Genomic DNA, 13,557 nt, shown 5'->3' on the forward strand with positions numbered 1-13,557 from the left:
AATTCCTTCTCTAAAGCTTTCCCTCCACCTTCTTATGTTGACCATGTGGCATGCTATTTTATGAAGTAAAGATCATCTGAAACACCTTGAAATGTTTTTGTTATTTTAAAGGCATGATAGAACATATAGAACACTACAGCACAGTACAGGCCCTTTGGCCCAAAATGTTGTGCCGACATTTTATTGGCACAGAAGTGGAGATGAGGCCTGGGGCAGATCAGCTATATTAAACAGTAGAGCAGACCTGAGGGGCCAGGTGGCCTACTCTTGCTCCTATCTCCTTGTGTTCTTATGTAGCAACAACTTCTATTCTCATATGCCGACATTTTATCCTGCTCTAAGATCTATCTAACACTTCCCTCCCACATAGCCCCCTATTTTTCTATCATTCATGTGTCTATCTAAGAGTCTCTTAAATGTCCCTAATGTATCTGCCCCCACAACCTCTGCTGGCAGTGCGTTCCACGCACCCACCATGCTCTGTGTAAAAAAACTTACCTCTGACATCCCCTTATACCTTCCTCCAATCACCTTAAAATTATGTCCCCTTGTGTTAGCCATTGTGGCACTGGGAAAAAGTCTCTGACTGTCCACTCAATCTATGCCTCTTATCATCTTGTACATCTCTATCAAGTCACCCCTCATCTTCCTTCTCTCCAAAGAGAAAAGCCCTAGCTTGCTCAACCTATCCTCATAAGACAACTATGAGAATAGAAGTTGTTGCTACATAAGAACACAAGGAGATAGGAGCAAGAGTAGGCCACCTGGCCCCTCAGGTCTGCTCTACTATTTAATATAGCTGATCTGCCCCAGGCCTCATCTCCACTTCTGTGCCAATTCCCCAGAGCACTCAATTCCTCAATTTTTCAAAAATGGATATACCTCCCCTTTAATTATCTCCAATGATCTAGCCTTCACAATCCTCCTGGGTAGAGGATTCCAGAGATTCACCATTCTCTGAGAAGTTCCTATGTAAGATATCTTTATCTTTTTTAGTCACATGTACATCGAAACGTAGTGAAATGCATCTTTTTGTGTAGAGTGTTCTGGGGCAGCCCACAAGTGTTGCCACGCTTCTGGCGCCAACATAGCATACACACAACTTCCTAACCCATATGTCTTTGGAATGTGGGAGGACACCGGAGCACCCAGAGGAAACCCACACAAACACGGGGAGAACATAGAAACTCCTTACAGATAGCGGTCGGAATTGAACCCGGGTTGTTGGCGCTGTAATAACATTACACTAACCGCTACACTACCGCTTTAAATGACTGTTCCCTAATCTCCTTCCCTCATTTGAGGTTCTCTCACTGGTGGAAGCATCTCATCATCTGCCTTATGCCCCTTTAGGATCTCATCCCAGCAATTAGCCCAGAGAATCTTTTTTGGACTACCTCCAATAGGAGTCCTCCCTTTCTCAAGTTAGGGGACCAAAACTGTGTTTAGTAGTCCAGGTGTGACCTCAGCAAAACCCTGTACAATTTCAACAAAACTTGCTTGGTTCAAAACTCCTGCCCTCTTGCAATAAAGGTAAATATGTCATTTATATTCCAAACCACTTGCTGCATCTGTCTGTTAACATTTTGTGATTTGTACATAAGAACACCCAGATCCCTCTGCACATCTGCAATCCTCCTCCATTTAAATGTTTGCCTGCCTTTCCTCAAACTTTCCACCATTTGCCAAGCTTTCACCCATTCACACAACCTGTCTATTAATCCTGTTACAGAGTCTGAAAACCCTTATTGCAACATGCCCTCCCACCTATTTTCATCAACAAACTTGGATACTTCACACTCTGCCTCCTGCTCCAGGTCATTAATATAAATAGCAAATAAAAGAGGGTCAAGAACTGATCCTTGACCGCAACAAATTGTGAAGGTTTTACCTCCAGAATCTGAGATCAGGGCATCAAGTCCATTCTTGGTTCAAAATCAAGTATAAAGTTCTACAAAAAGAACAACATTGTTATTTTTGTTTGAATTAGTAAAAGCAAATTGAACACCCTTCAGGCAAGAGGTGTTTCCCATTCAGGTTGCTAATGCACTGTTGGTATCCAAGGAGACATCAAGAAAGTGGAATCTTTTAGTCCCTGACTGTGGATGATAGGATGAATCAGTATTGAATACAGCATTCTGAAACAGGATTTTCAAATTTCTCTGTCCAACCTTGGGGTCTCAATAGAGAAAACATTGATGTAAAAATTACATGCAATTCTTAGGTGCTCCTTATAATATGAATGATAATTACTAAACACATTGGCAGCATCTTGCAACAGGGCAACCTCTTTTCGATAGCCTACTGAATTTGAACATTTTTATCTGCGTAATTACATTTAGCTAGTTACAACTGCCATTAAACACTGTATATGTTTATATCTAAAAGTAAGCTTCTTTATCCGCTGCCATCATTGAAAGAAAAAATTTATCTTTCAAGTTTACTTCTGATTTTCTGTCCTTATGCTGTGATGCTTTAAATGTACAGGTCAACAACCTTCTGACTGTAGAACTGTCAAAGGTGTACATGAACCTGTTTGATATGTGTACATGTTCTTTTCCAGCAGGATCACAGGACATGAATCCTGATTGTGCTTTCCCCTTCATAGCACATGGATGTACTTAAGCAAGACCAAGTACAACATATACACTTTAAACAGGATCAAAATGAGTTCTTCCAACCATTGCATTTATTGATTGATTGTATGTTAATGCTGGATGTTTTTTTAAAAGCTGTAAAACATTTTACATATTAAAACTGCCAATGTTTTCCAGTATTGGCCAAACTAAGACCTCAAAGTTTGATTAAAGCAGTCTTAAAGAAACAGGGATTGAAAATAAAAAATACAAGATGCTAGAGATCTGAAATAAAACCAGAAAATGCTGGAAATACTCAGCAGGTCAGGCAGCATCTATGCAGAGCGTAACACAATTAATGTTTCATGTTGGTACAGCAACTGTTCTGCCCAGGACCGCAAGAAACTGCAGAGAGTTGTGGACACAGCCCAGTGCATTACGGACACCAGCCTCCCCTTCTTGGACTTTGTCTTTACCTCTCGTTGTCTTGGTGAAGCAGCCAGCATAATCAAAGACCCCATCCACCCAGGACATTCTCTCTTCTCTCCTCTTCCATTGGGTAGAAGATACAGGAGCCTGAGGGCACGTACTACCAGACTTAAGGACAGCTTCTACCCCACTGTGATAAGACTATTGAACGGTTCCCTTATACAATGAGATGGACTATGGCCTCACGATCTACCTTGTTGTGACCTTGCACCTTATTGCACTGCACTTTCTCTGTAGCTGTGACACTTTACTCTGTACTGTTATTACCTGTACTACATCAATGCACTCTGTACTAACTCAATGTAACTGCACTGTGTAATGAATTGACCTGTACGATCGGTTCGTAAGACAAGCTTTTCACTGTACCTCGGTACAAGAGACAATAATAAACCAATACCAATACCAATACCAAAACTCAACATCACTTTCTGTTTAGAAATGAAGAAATAGGGATATTTTTTCCCCAAATGAGGAATAGTAATTAAATAATAGGAGAATATTGTCAAACAAAATTAAATGCAGGTTTTAAAAATATACTAACAATATAAGTAACAACAAGAATAATGTTCACCTCTTTACAGCTTTAATTGAATCATATCTTTCTGATAAAAAGACACTAATTGTTTGCAATTAGAAAAAACTTCAGGCAGATGGTGAATTTCACTTTTCATCTGCTAGAAAATGAATGGAGATATTGGCCAGGGTTCCAGGAAACTTCCCAAAACTTTGAAAAGGGCCTTGAAGTCTTTTATGTCCATCTTAAATGATTGGCCAGTCTTGCTGAAATGTTTTTTTCTAAAAGCAATACAAAATTGTATCTTGAAAATATATTCTGATGAAATGCTCCAAGTACCTCCGGTGTATATATAATTAACCACAAACTACAAAAACTGTTCTTCTGTTTCCCTTCTGCATTTTCAACCACTTGAGGGCACTAGTTAGTTGATTCTAAACTCTAAAGGCCAATACAGAATCTGAAATCCAACACTGCAGTTCTCACTTTCAGGCTGATGGTAATTTCACAGACAAACAGAATGTCAAAGCAGAAGAAATGTATTGCATAAAGTTTTTTTTATTAAGAAGGAAGTCAAATTCTGTCTGATCTTGGCCTTTTGCCAATTCATTTTGATTCAAATAATGATCTTGCCACAGAGTTACACACAGTTCAAAATATTTAAACAGAGATTGGAGTTCAGCCAGAATTGGCTTTCGCTCTTTCCTACTCAAACACTGTGAATACTTCAATTTTTGTTCCTGCTCTTGCTCAGTGTCCATTGAAAATACAAACACTTGGCAAGAAGATGCTGTGGTTAAACAGTAATGTTGGTTTCAAGCAGATGTATGAGAAGGACTGCAAGTGACTTACATAAGAAAATAAAAACCTGGGAAATGGGAACAGAAATAACCCATTCAGCTCCTCAAGTCTGCTCTGCCACTTAAGCAGAGTCATGGCTGTCCTCTCCCAACATCATTTCCTGCCCTACCTCTTGATTCTTCTAATATCCAAAAAATCTATCCACCTCTGTTTTGAGTGCTTTCCCTGACTAAACCTTCACATCTCTCCTGGGGAGAGAATCCCAAAGATTGACCACCATCTGAGTAAAAGAAATTCCTCCTCTTCTCATCATAAATGGCCTAGCTTATATTTTATGACTGTGACCAATATTTCTAGACGGTTTAGCCATGGGAAATATCCTGTCCCAGCAGCACCCACTGCCCTACCGCCCCCCCCCCCCCCACCTACAGCCCATGCCCATTTAACTTATCAATTCCTCTTAGTTATTATGTATTTCATTTCTATTCTGTATTTTGTATTTTTGCTCTAATTACATCTTGTGGGAATGTGAACGGCCCATATTAACCAGAGACATGTTTAAAACAAATGACTCACCACCACACAGTAAATTCTGTACAATATGGCAAACTATTTCTGCAAAGTACTTAACATCATACATATTTATTCAGTTTTATTGTTTTCAGATTCTTTCATGATTAGACATTGAAGCAGCCTAATAGTATTTGTTCTTCCTCCCACAAACAAGTAACAATTAAATATTATTTTTGAAATTGGTAACCTTGAGATTATTAGCTTTCTCTTTCTTACGTATGCAGTTCAAGGAGTTAAATACAGCAAAGGAGTTGTAATGTTCTTCCAAACAGTATGTTATGGGACTTGAAAGGTAACCTGCAGCTGGTAGTGTTTTCATGCACCTGCTGCCCTTGTCCTTCCTGCTGTGGCACGGGTTTGGGAGATGCTATCCAAAGTAGCTCAGACAAGTAATTGTAGTGCACTAAATACCTGATACACACTGCAACCAAGAAGTGATGATGATGGAGGGAATGAATGTTTACATTGGTGCCAGTCAGGCAAGTTGCTCTGTCCTGGATGTTATAGAGTTTCTGGAGTGCAGGCACAGTAGTGTAGCGGTTAGCGTAACACTATTACAGCACCAGTGACCTGGGTTCAATTCCGGCCACTGTCTGTAAGGAGTTTATACATTCTCCCCATGTCTGTGTGGGTTTCCTCCAGGTGCTCTGGTTTCCTCCCACATTCCAAAGACGTACGGGTTAGGAAGTCGTGGGCATGCTGTGTTGGCACCGGAAGCGTGGCGACGCTTGCAGGCTGCCCCCAGAACACTATGCAAAAGATGCATTTCACTGTGTGTTTCAATGTACATGTGACTAATACAGATATCTTATCTTAAAAAAAGTTGCATGCATCCAGGGATGTGGACTATTCTATCACACTCCCAACTTGTGCCTCATAAATGATGGAATGACTCTGGTGTCAGAAGGTCAGCCACTCGTTGCAGGATACCCGCTCTTTGACCTTCTCTTGAAGCCACAGTATTTACGTAGCTAATGCAGTGTACTTTCTGGACAATGGTGACTCCCAGAATATCGATGGTGGGCAAATCAGCAATTTTAATACCATTGAACGTCAGAGGTAGGTGGTTAGAACTTTCTTGTTGGCAATGGTCATTGCCTGCCATTTTGGAGTGCAAATGTCACTTGCTAAATTAAACCATGCTAGAATATTGTCTGGATTTTGCAGGCATGGGTTACTTCATTTGGGTGAGGAATTGTGAATCCAATTGAACATCGTGTGATCATCAGTGAAATGCTTACTTTTGATCTTATGATGGAAGGAAAGTCATTGATGAAGCAACTGAAGATGATTGGGCTTAGGACACCACACCGAGGAACTCCTGCAACAGGGTCCTGGGACTGGGATGAATGATCCCCAACAACCACAACAATCTTCCTTCTTAGCAGAGAATGACTCCAGTCATTGGAGCATTTACTCATCGATGCCCATTGACTTCAGTTTTACCAGGATTCCTTGATGCCACACTGGATCAAATGCTTCCTTAATTTCACTCTCACCAAACATCTGAAATTCAGCTCTTTGATCCAAGTTTGGACCAAAGCTGTGATGAAATCTGGAGCTGTGTGGTCTGGACAAAACCCAAAATGGCCAACTGTATACAGATTATTGGTGAGTAAGTGCTGCCGATAGCACTGTCAATGACACCTTCCAGCACTTTGCTGATGACTGAGAAAACACCACTTAGGCAGTCGTTAATCAATTGGATTTCTCCTGCTTTAAGGCAATTGGTACCTAGGGCATCATTATATGTCACCTTGTAGTTAGAATGAGCATAGTAATAAGTTTGACAAGCATTTATCAGTTTGACGTCAATATTTTCCGAATGTCTAATACCAACTAACTCAGGCTAAGTAATTCAATTGATCTGCTTTTCCTCAGTGTGATTGCAAACATTATGGTAGTCACTTCACTGAAGTTTTCCTGAAGGTTTTAATAAAAGGTCATATATTTTTTGTTCACTAACCTGGACAGGGGAGTGGGGGGGGGGGGGGGGGGGGGGGGGGTGGGGAGAGAGAGAGATGAGGTGAATTTTTTTTCCATCAGAGGTCATGCTGGAATATTTTTAGTCAGTCATTTTCAGTATTAACACTGCCAGCTCAGAGAAGGGATGTGTATGAAGAGTAAAAACAATGAATTAGATTAAAGTGTCTCTGAATGAGTTCATACATGGCATCTTTATCACTTGGAAAATTAATGAGAAGCAGGTTAGTTTATAGATTTCTTCAAATAGTCTGCAGTTTTGAATTCTCTATTTGTTATAGATTATTTTAGCTTGATTGCTAAACCTCTGATGGGAACAAGTAAATGATGACCACTCAAATCTGACTCCATGGCTGTGATGTGTTGTAAACATCAATTTCCTAGTCCCTGGATTTTCAAACTCAAGAATCCAAAAATTCTTAAAATAAGGGGTCAGGCAATCAGGACTGAGATGAGAAAATATGTCTTCATCCAGTAGGGAGTGAATCTCAGGACTTCCCTACACAAGGAGGGGGGGGGGGGGGTGAGGAAGATTGGTTGCCAACTATATTTAAGACAGGGGTCAGTAGATCTTTGGCCATTAGAGAATTATGGTACAAAGGTACAAATATAGTGCTGAGGTAAAAGATAAGCTATCTACTTATTGAATGACTGAACAGACATGGAAGTCCAAATGGCTCTATTCTATTTTTACTTGCTATGTTCTTATGCTCTTAGGTCCCACAGCTTTACATTTCCAATTAGATAGGCATATCTTCTCACTTTTAGAAGCTTTTCTTGTTGTTGTTGTATTTTAGGCGGTGATCTAAACACGGACTCAGCCTAAATGGGACTTAGATCAAGATATAGCACACACTGCAAGTCTGTAAATTGGCAAGAGCATGAAAGATCAGTCTGCTGGCCTCATTTATTTATAAAGTGTGAGCTGCACAAACCCAAGTGAAACCAGAGTTGACTGGCCCAGACCCAAATAAGGATTTTGCATTGCGAAGGTTGAGGGAGGCCTGCTGCATCCTAAGCATTTGCTGCTGACATTCACAACTGCTTTTATCAGAATAGGGTAATTTTTTTTTGTACCTCTTAAACATTAGTTTAAATAATAGATGCTGTATATAATAGATATAACAGATATTCAAACTGGAAGGGGTTAATTTTTACCAAACAATCAGTCAAGACCTCATTTTAAAGTGCTATACATGTAAATATTGCACTTCTAAATTTTTATCTTTCATGTATTTTCACATTTATACATCGATTTTCACATTTAATAGAAGTTATCTTCTTTCCACATATATGCATATTGAGTGCAGTTTTCTAATTTTTTTTTCAGTTGTATAGTGTTTCTGGAAGCAGATATAATTTAAGTCTGGCATCAAAATGGCAGACAGAACTTGTGAAGTTTAAAATTGCTGTGATTATTTCAATGCAAACTTGGCCAGCTTCCCACACTCTACCTTCCATAAACTTAAAGTCATTAATAACCCTACTGTTCATGTTCTAACTTGTACCAAACCAATCACTCATCAAGCATGTCCTCACTGACCTGCACTATCTCCCAATTAACCAATACCTTAAGTTTAAATGTTTGCATCCATGTTTCAAATCCCTTCACCCTCCATGTAAGTTTGTCCAAACCCTTGATATATCAACACTCATCCAATAGAGGACGCTTAAAGATCTCCCATTATTGGCTCCACCACTTGTGTTCATGTCTTCAGCTACCAAACCTAAGCCCTGGAATTTCCTCTCTAAGTCTCTCCTGCTCTCTACTTCACTTTCCTTTTTGGAGGTTCCTTGAAACAATCATTTTGATGAAGCTTTGGTTCCTTACCCTAAAACATCCTTACAAAGCTCTGTCAAATAATGTTTGATAATGCTCCTCTGAATAGCTTTAGAATGTCTTGCTACTTTAGATTTGATGTTGTTGTATCAAAGGCTATTCAAAAAGTTGAATGTATTCTTCAATATGTTTTGTATGCTGCAAGGCATTTCAAAAATTGAACTCAAATGTATGTGGTATATGGGCTACTGAGGTAGTTGAACCACTTTTTCATTATGTTCAGAAAAAGCACGTCTGTAAGGTACCTTGGTCAATCCTCTATAGGTTGTGAATACCAAACAAATTCAGCCTCACTTGCCAAATATTATGGTCACAATGAACACCATAAATATACAGTGAACACTTCCAATAATCAAGGAGGTGGTTGCACGGGAAACAAAATACAACAAATACATATACATAATCTTAGTATCATAACTTAACTTCCAAAGACATAAGGTGATGACAAATTCAATCAAACATAGTATTGGCAACAATGGCAAAAGACCTAGAAAGTTGTGTAAGAGAGAAGCAGATAGAGAAATAAACAGACTTGATCTCTTATTTTTGGCATTGTAGAGTGTACAAATGGCTTTTGACATCTTAGTTGAAGGGTGACAAACTATCCCACTATCATGCTTCCAAAGAGCATGCAGCAAAACCTACTGAAAAAGCATGCCTATGGAAAGACGTAGGCCATTATCAAATTATGCTGAGCACCTTCGAAGAGCCAATCAATATTCCCTGACCAGCCTCATTCAGCCATTTAGGCACAGTACCACTGGGGGGGTGGGGGGGGGGGGGGAGGCAACCATTTCCACTAACCTTCACTGCACAAATCTCCACCCCAATCCCACAGCCTCACCCTAGCCACCACCCTTCCCTCCACCTACCCCCAATGAGCTTATCAGCAATACTAAGGATCATTAGGCCATGATAGTAACTTGTAACAGGGGTAGCAGGGCTCTAGGTGCTGTTTTACACTTCAAAAACTTGGGAAGAATAGGACCCCCCACTACATTTTACATCAGAGCTAGATTAAAACATTTTGTCCATTCCTACACCAGAGGCAATGAAATCAAGAGAATGGCTGGTGAACAGCCAGCAACACAATGGCACCAAGCTGCAGCCAGGCAGAGAGGGGAAAGTGGCGCTTCAGAGATATTGCAGAGGGAAGCATCATGAGCATTGGGGAAGGGTAGTAACAATGTGGAGGGGGAAGCAGGAGTGAGGAATTTGGAGACATCAGAGGCGTTTAAAGACATCGACTGGGTGGTGGCATTGAGGGGGGCAGGAGAGGAACAACAGGGTAACTTGAAGGAGTTGCGAATGAGGGACAAGCTGAAAAATGTTGCTCTCTCACCTCCTCCTTCAAACCAAAACCAAGGAAATTTCCCTTTGCCCTCGCCTTCCTACCTACACACTTCCAACATGTCCAATGTGATGTCACCACCAGACACATCTTCCCTTCTTTTAACCTTTCAGGATTCAGTCTTCATCCATTACCTCAGCCCCTTGCCAAAGCACCTTCCCAAATAATCACAGGAAATGCCGCTTCTGCCTTTTTATCTCCTTCTTTCCTACCAACCAAAGTCCTAACCATTCTCTGCAAGTGAATCAATGATTCATTTCTTTTATTTTTAATTTGGTATTTGTGTAAGATAGTAAGATTGTGTAAGATTTACTATTTGTTACTATGACATAATCTCCTTTACAATGGGAACTCAAAATATCGAGTAGGAGATTGCAGAACATCTCCATTCAGTTTGTAAGCACAACCCAGAGCTTCCTGTCTCCTGCCACTGTAATCCTCAACCCCAGTCTTTGTCCTTTGTGGAGTAAATCTACAAGGTTGTATGTGACTTCAGACCCACCAATGTGGTTGACTCCGAAGTAGCTTAGCAAGCCTATCAGTTCATGGACAATAAGTAAAGCCTTGCCAGTGATGCAGAGATTCTGATAAATGAATAAATAAAAGAACATAAGAAATAGAATAGTAATAGTAAAAAATAGCAAGAGTTTCAGCCCTTAGGTCAGTGTGATTTTCATGTACTGACCTCATATCCCTTGATTCCTTTAATATCTAAAAATCTATCAGTATTTGCCTTCAATATATTCAGTAACTGAGCCTTCACAGTCCCCTTGGATAGAGAATTGCAAATGTTTACAACCCTATGGGTGAAGAAATTTCATCCCAGTCTTGAATGTGACTGGTTTTAGTTTCACATGTACAGTTATCGACTTGACGCCAAATATAAATCCAAATGCATCCAATTTTACTAAGTATGACAGAAGATTGAGGTGTCTAAAGAGTTTGATTCCATGCTTGTCCCAAAGGAGAAATCATACACAACTTTTGGTCAGTTTGGTTTACAAACAATAGAATCTTATTTAGAATTCCAAAATCTCCACTGTTTGATGTACAATCACTTATACTTCTGTGAAACTGATTCTGTGGATTATGAACACTTCCCCTGGTTAATGCCTAATTGAGTAATTTGGCTTTATGGAATAAATACATAAGGTCTTTCAGGTTACAGAAATGCGCCCTTACTGAATTCACAAACCACTACTAGAAATCCTAGATACAGAATAAAATTCACTCTTAGAGAATTTATATGGGGAGAAAATAAACACAAAACATGAAAGAAATAACATTATTTTTGGTGTGGTAGGTTTATTTTGCTGTCTAGCAGTTATTTTTTTCAATAATTTTCCTTATTAATTACTCTCAAGATGTCTGAAACAGGGCCAGCAAGTTTAAGTGCAAATTGTAAACCTAAACGACCACTGTTATTTGTTGTGAGTTATATCATGAAACTATCTTATTTAAATGTGCATTTAAAAGTGTATGTCTCCATTCAGACTGAAGGCTGGAAAGTGATAATCATCTGCAGTCACTTGTGTCTCCAAACACAACTGCTGGCCACATAAGAGATTGCCTCGTCAGTTTCCAGAACAAACTCTTAAGTGGTCCCCTGCTGTGAACCAGCAGCTGTGGTACTTATTATTAGGGTTGAGAGAAAAACATCCAGTAGGAACGCATCTCTACTTATAAAATGGAATTCAATAGGAAATAGGGTTTTGGGTTACAGAAGATCACAATACCGATGGTTTTCTTGGAATGCAATCCCTCTGTAATACGGGGGGGGGGGGGGGGGGGTGTTGCCTGTACATAAATACATTTATGTAATAACGTGTGGCTTTGGCAACTATCTCATTTTGTTTGATAACAGGTAGTCACAACTTTCCAATCCCATTCATAATTTTCCCAAAATAAATTATATATTCAATCCCTATTTTTATATACCTTATTGTTTTCTCATAGTAAAGAGTGACTATTCTACAGTTCAGTTAACTTGCCCTGATTAGAATATGGATTTTCTCTATAATTAGTCCCTTCTATGTAGCCCACCTGTGACCTGATCTGGAATGAACCTTCTCTGGCATGAATGCACTGAAACATTTTCTCTCTCTGCCTCCCAAAATCTTTCAGTAGTACACTTAAAGAACCAATCCCTCCTTGTTTGAGCATTGTTTGAGCCTAATCTACATAATGATTACCATTCAGTCTCCAAGGTAATGATATACTTATTAAATCAATTACAGCAGTACAATTTCAATTTTGAACAGATGACTTGATATGTGACCCATTATTTGGTCCACTTGTAAAGTAAGCTCCATCACACATTGTTTCCTGCGTGAGTTAAATGTACTTGAGTATCTGATAGTACCTGACAAATTGTTCAGCATACCCTTCTTATGTAGTCCAATTCCAACAGTTGTTTGTGTGCTGTATAGAACCCTTTGCCGAATCCATCAGGAAGGACGAGACCATCAGAGGGATGACGTTGCCAGGCAGTGAGGTCACCCAGGTGAAACCTCCTTGTACATGGACGACGTCACTGTCTTCTGCTTGAACCCAAGGTCAGTTTGCAGATTGATCAGCATCTGCGACCAGTTTGAGTTGGCATCAGGGGCCAGAGTTAACCGCGCGAAGAGCAAGGCCATGCTCTTCGGCAACTGGCCCGACCGATCCAATGTCCCCTTCACCGTCAGGCGTGACTATCTGAAGGTGCTGGGGATCTGGTTCGGAGGAGCTGGGGCATGCAACAAAAATTGGCGGGAACGGATTGGGAAAGTGAAGCAGAAACTGGGACTGTGGGAACGGCGCTCCCTATCGATTACTGGGAAGAACTTGGTCATCAGGTGTGAGGTACTCTCAGGGCTGCTGTACTTGGCGCAGGTGTGGCCTGTTCCTCGCTCCTCCAGCTTGGAAATCACCCGTGCTGTCTTCCGGTTCATCTGGGGATCCAAAATGGAGCGGGTCTGACAGGTCACCATGCACAAGTTCCTGGACAATGGGGGTAAAGGTGTCCCAAATATCGCCCTCATCCTGATGACCACCTTCATCTGTGGCTGCATCAGGCTGTGCGTGGAACCCAAGTACATGGGCACAAAGTGTCACTATGTACTGAGGTTCTACCTGTCCTTGCGGTTGTGAAGGATGGGTCTGGCCCCGTGGCCACATAACGTCCCAGTCAGCTGGACGCTGCCGCACTACCTGTCCTTCGTGGAGAAGTTCTTCCAGACCAACATCTTTGACCACAAGTCCATTAGACAGTGGTCAGCACTGAACATCCTGCGGACACTGCAGGAGAAGGACTCAATGGATACTGTGGGGTGGTTCCCTGAGCAGACTGTCCAGCCCATCTGGCAGAATGCCTCATCGCCAGAACTCACCAACAAGCACCAAGACCTCGCTTTGCGGGCGGTGAGAGGGGCCCTCCCAGTCAGATCCT

This window comes from Pristis pectinata, chromosome 1 (genome assembly GCF_009764475.1).
Source record: "Pristis pectinata isolate sPriPec2 chromosome 1, sPriPec2.1.pri, whole genome shotgun sequence".
NCBI lineage: Eukaryota > Metazoa > Chordata > Chondrichthyes > Rhinopristiformes > Pristidae > Pristis > Pristis pectinata.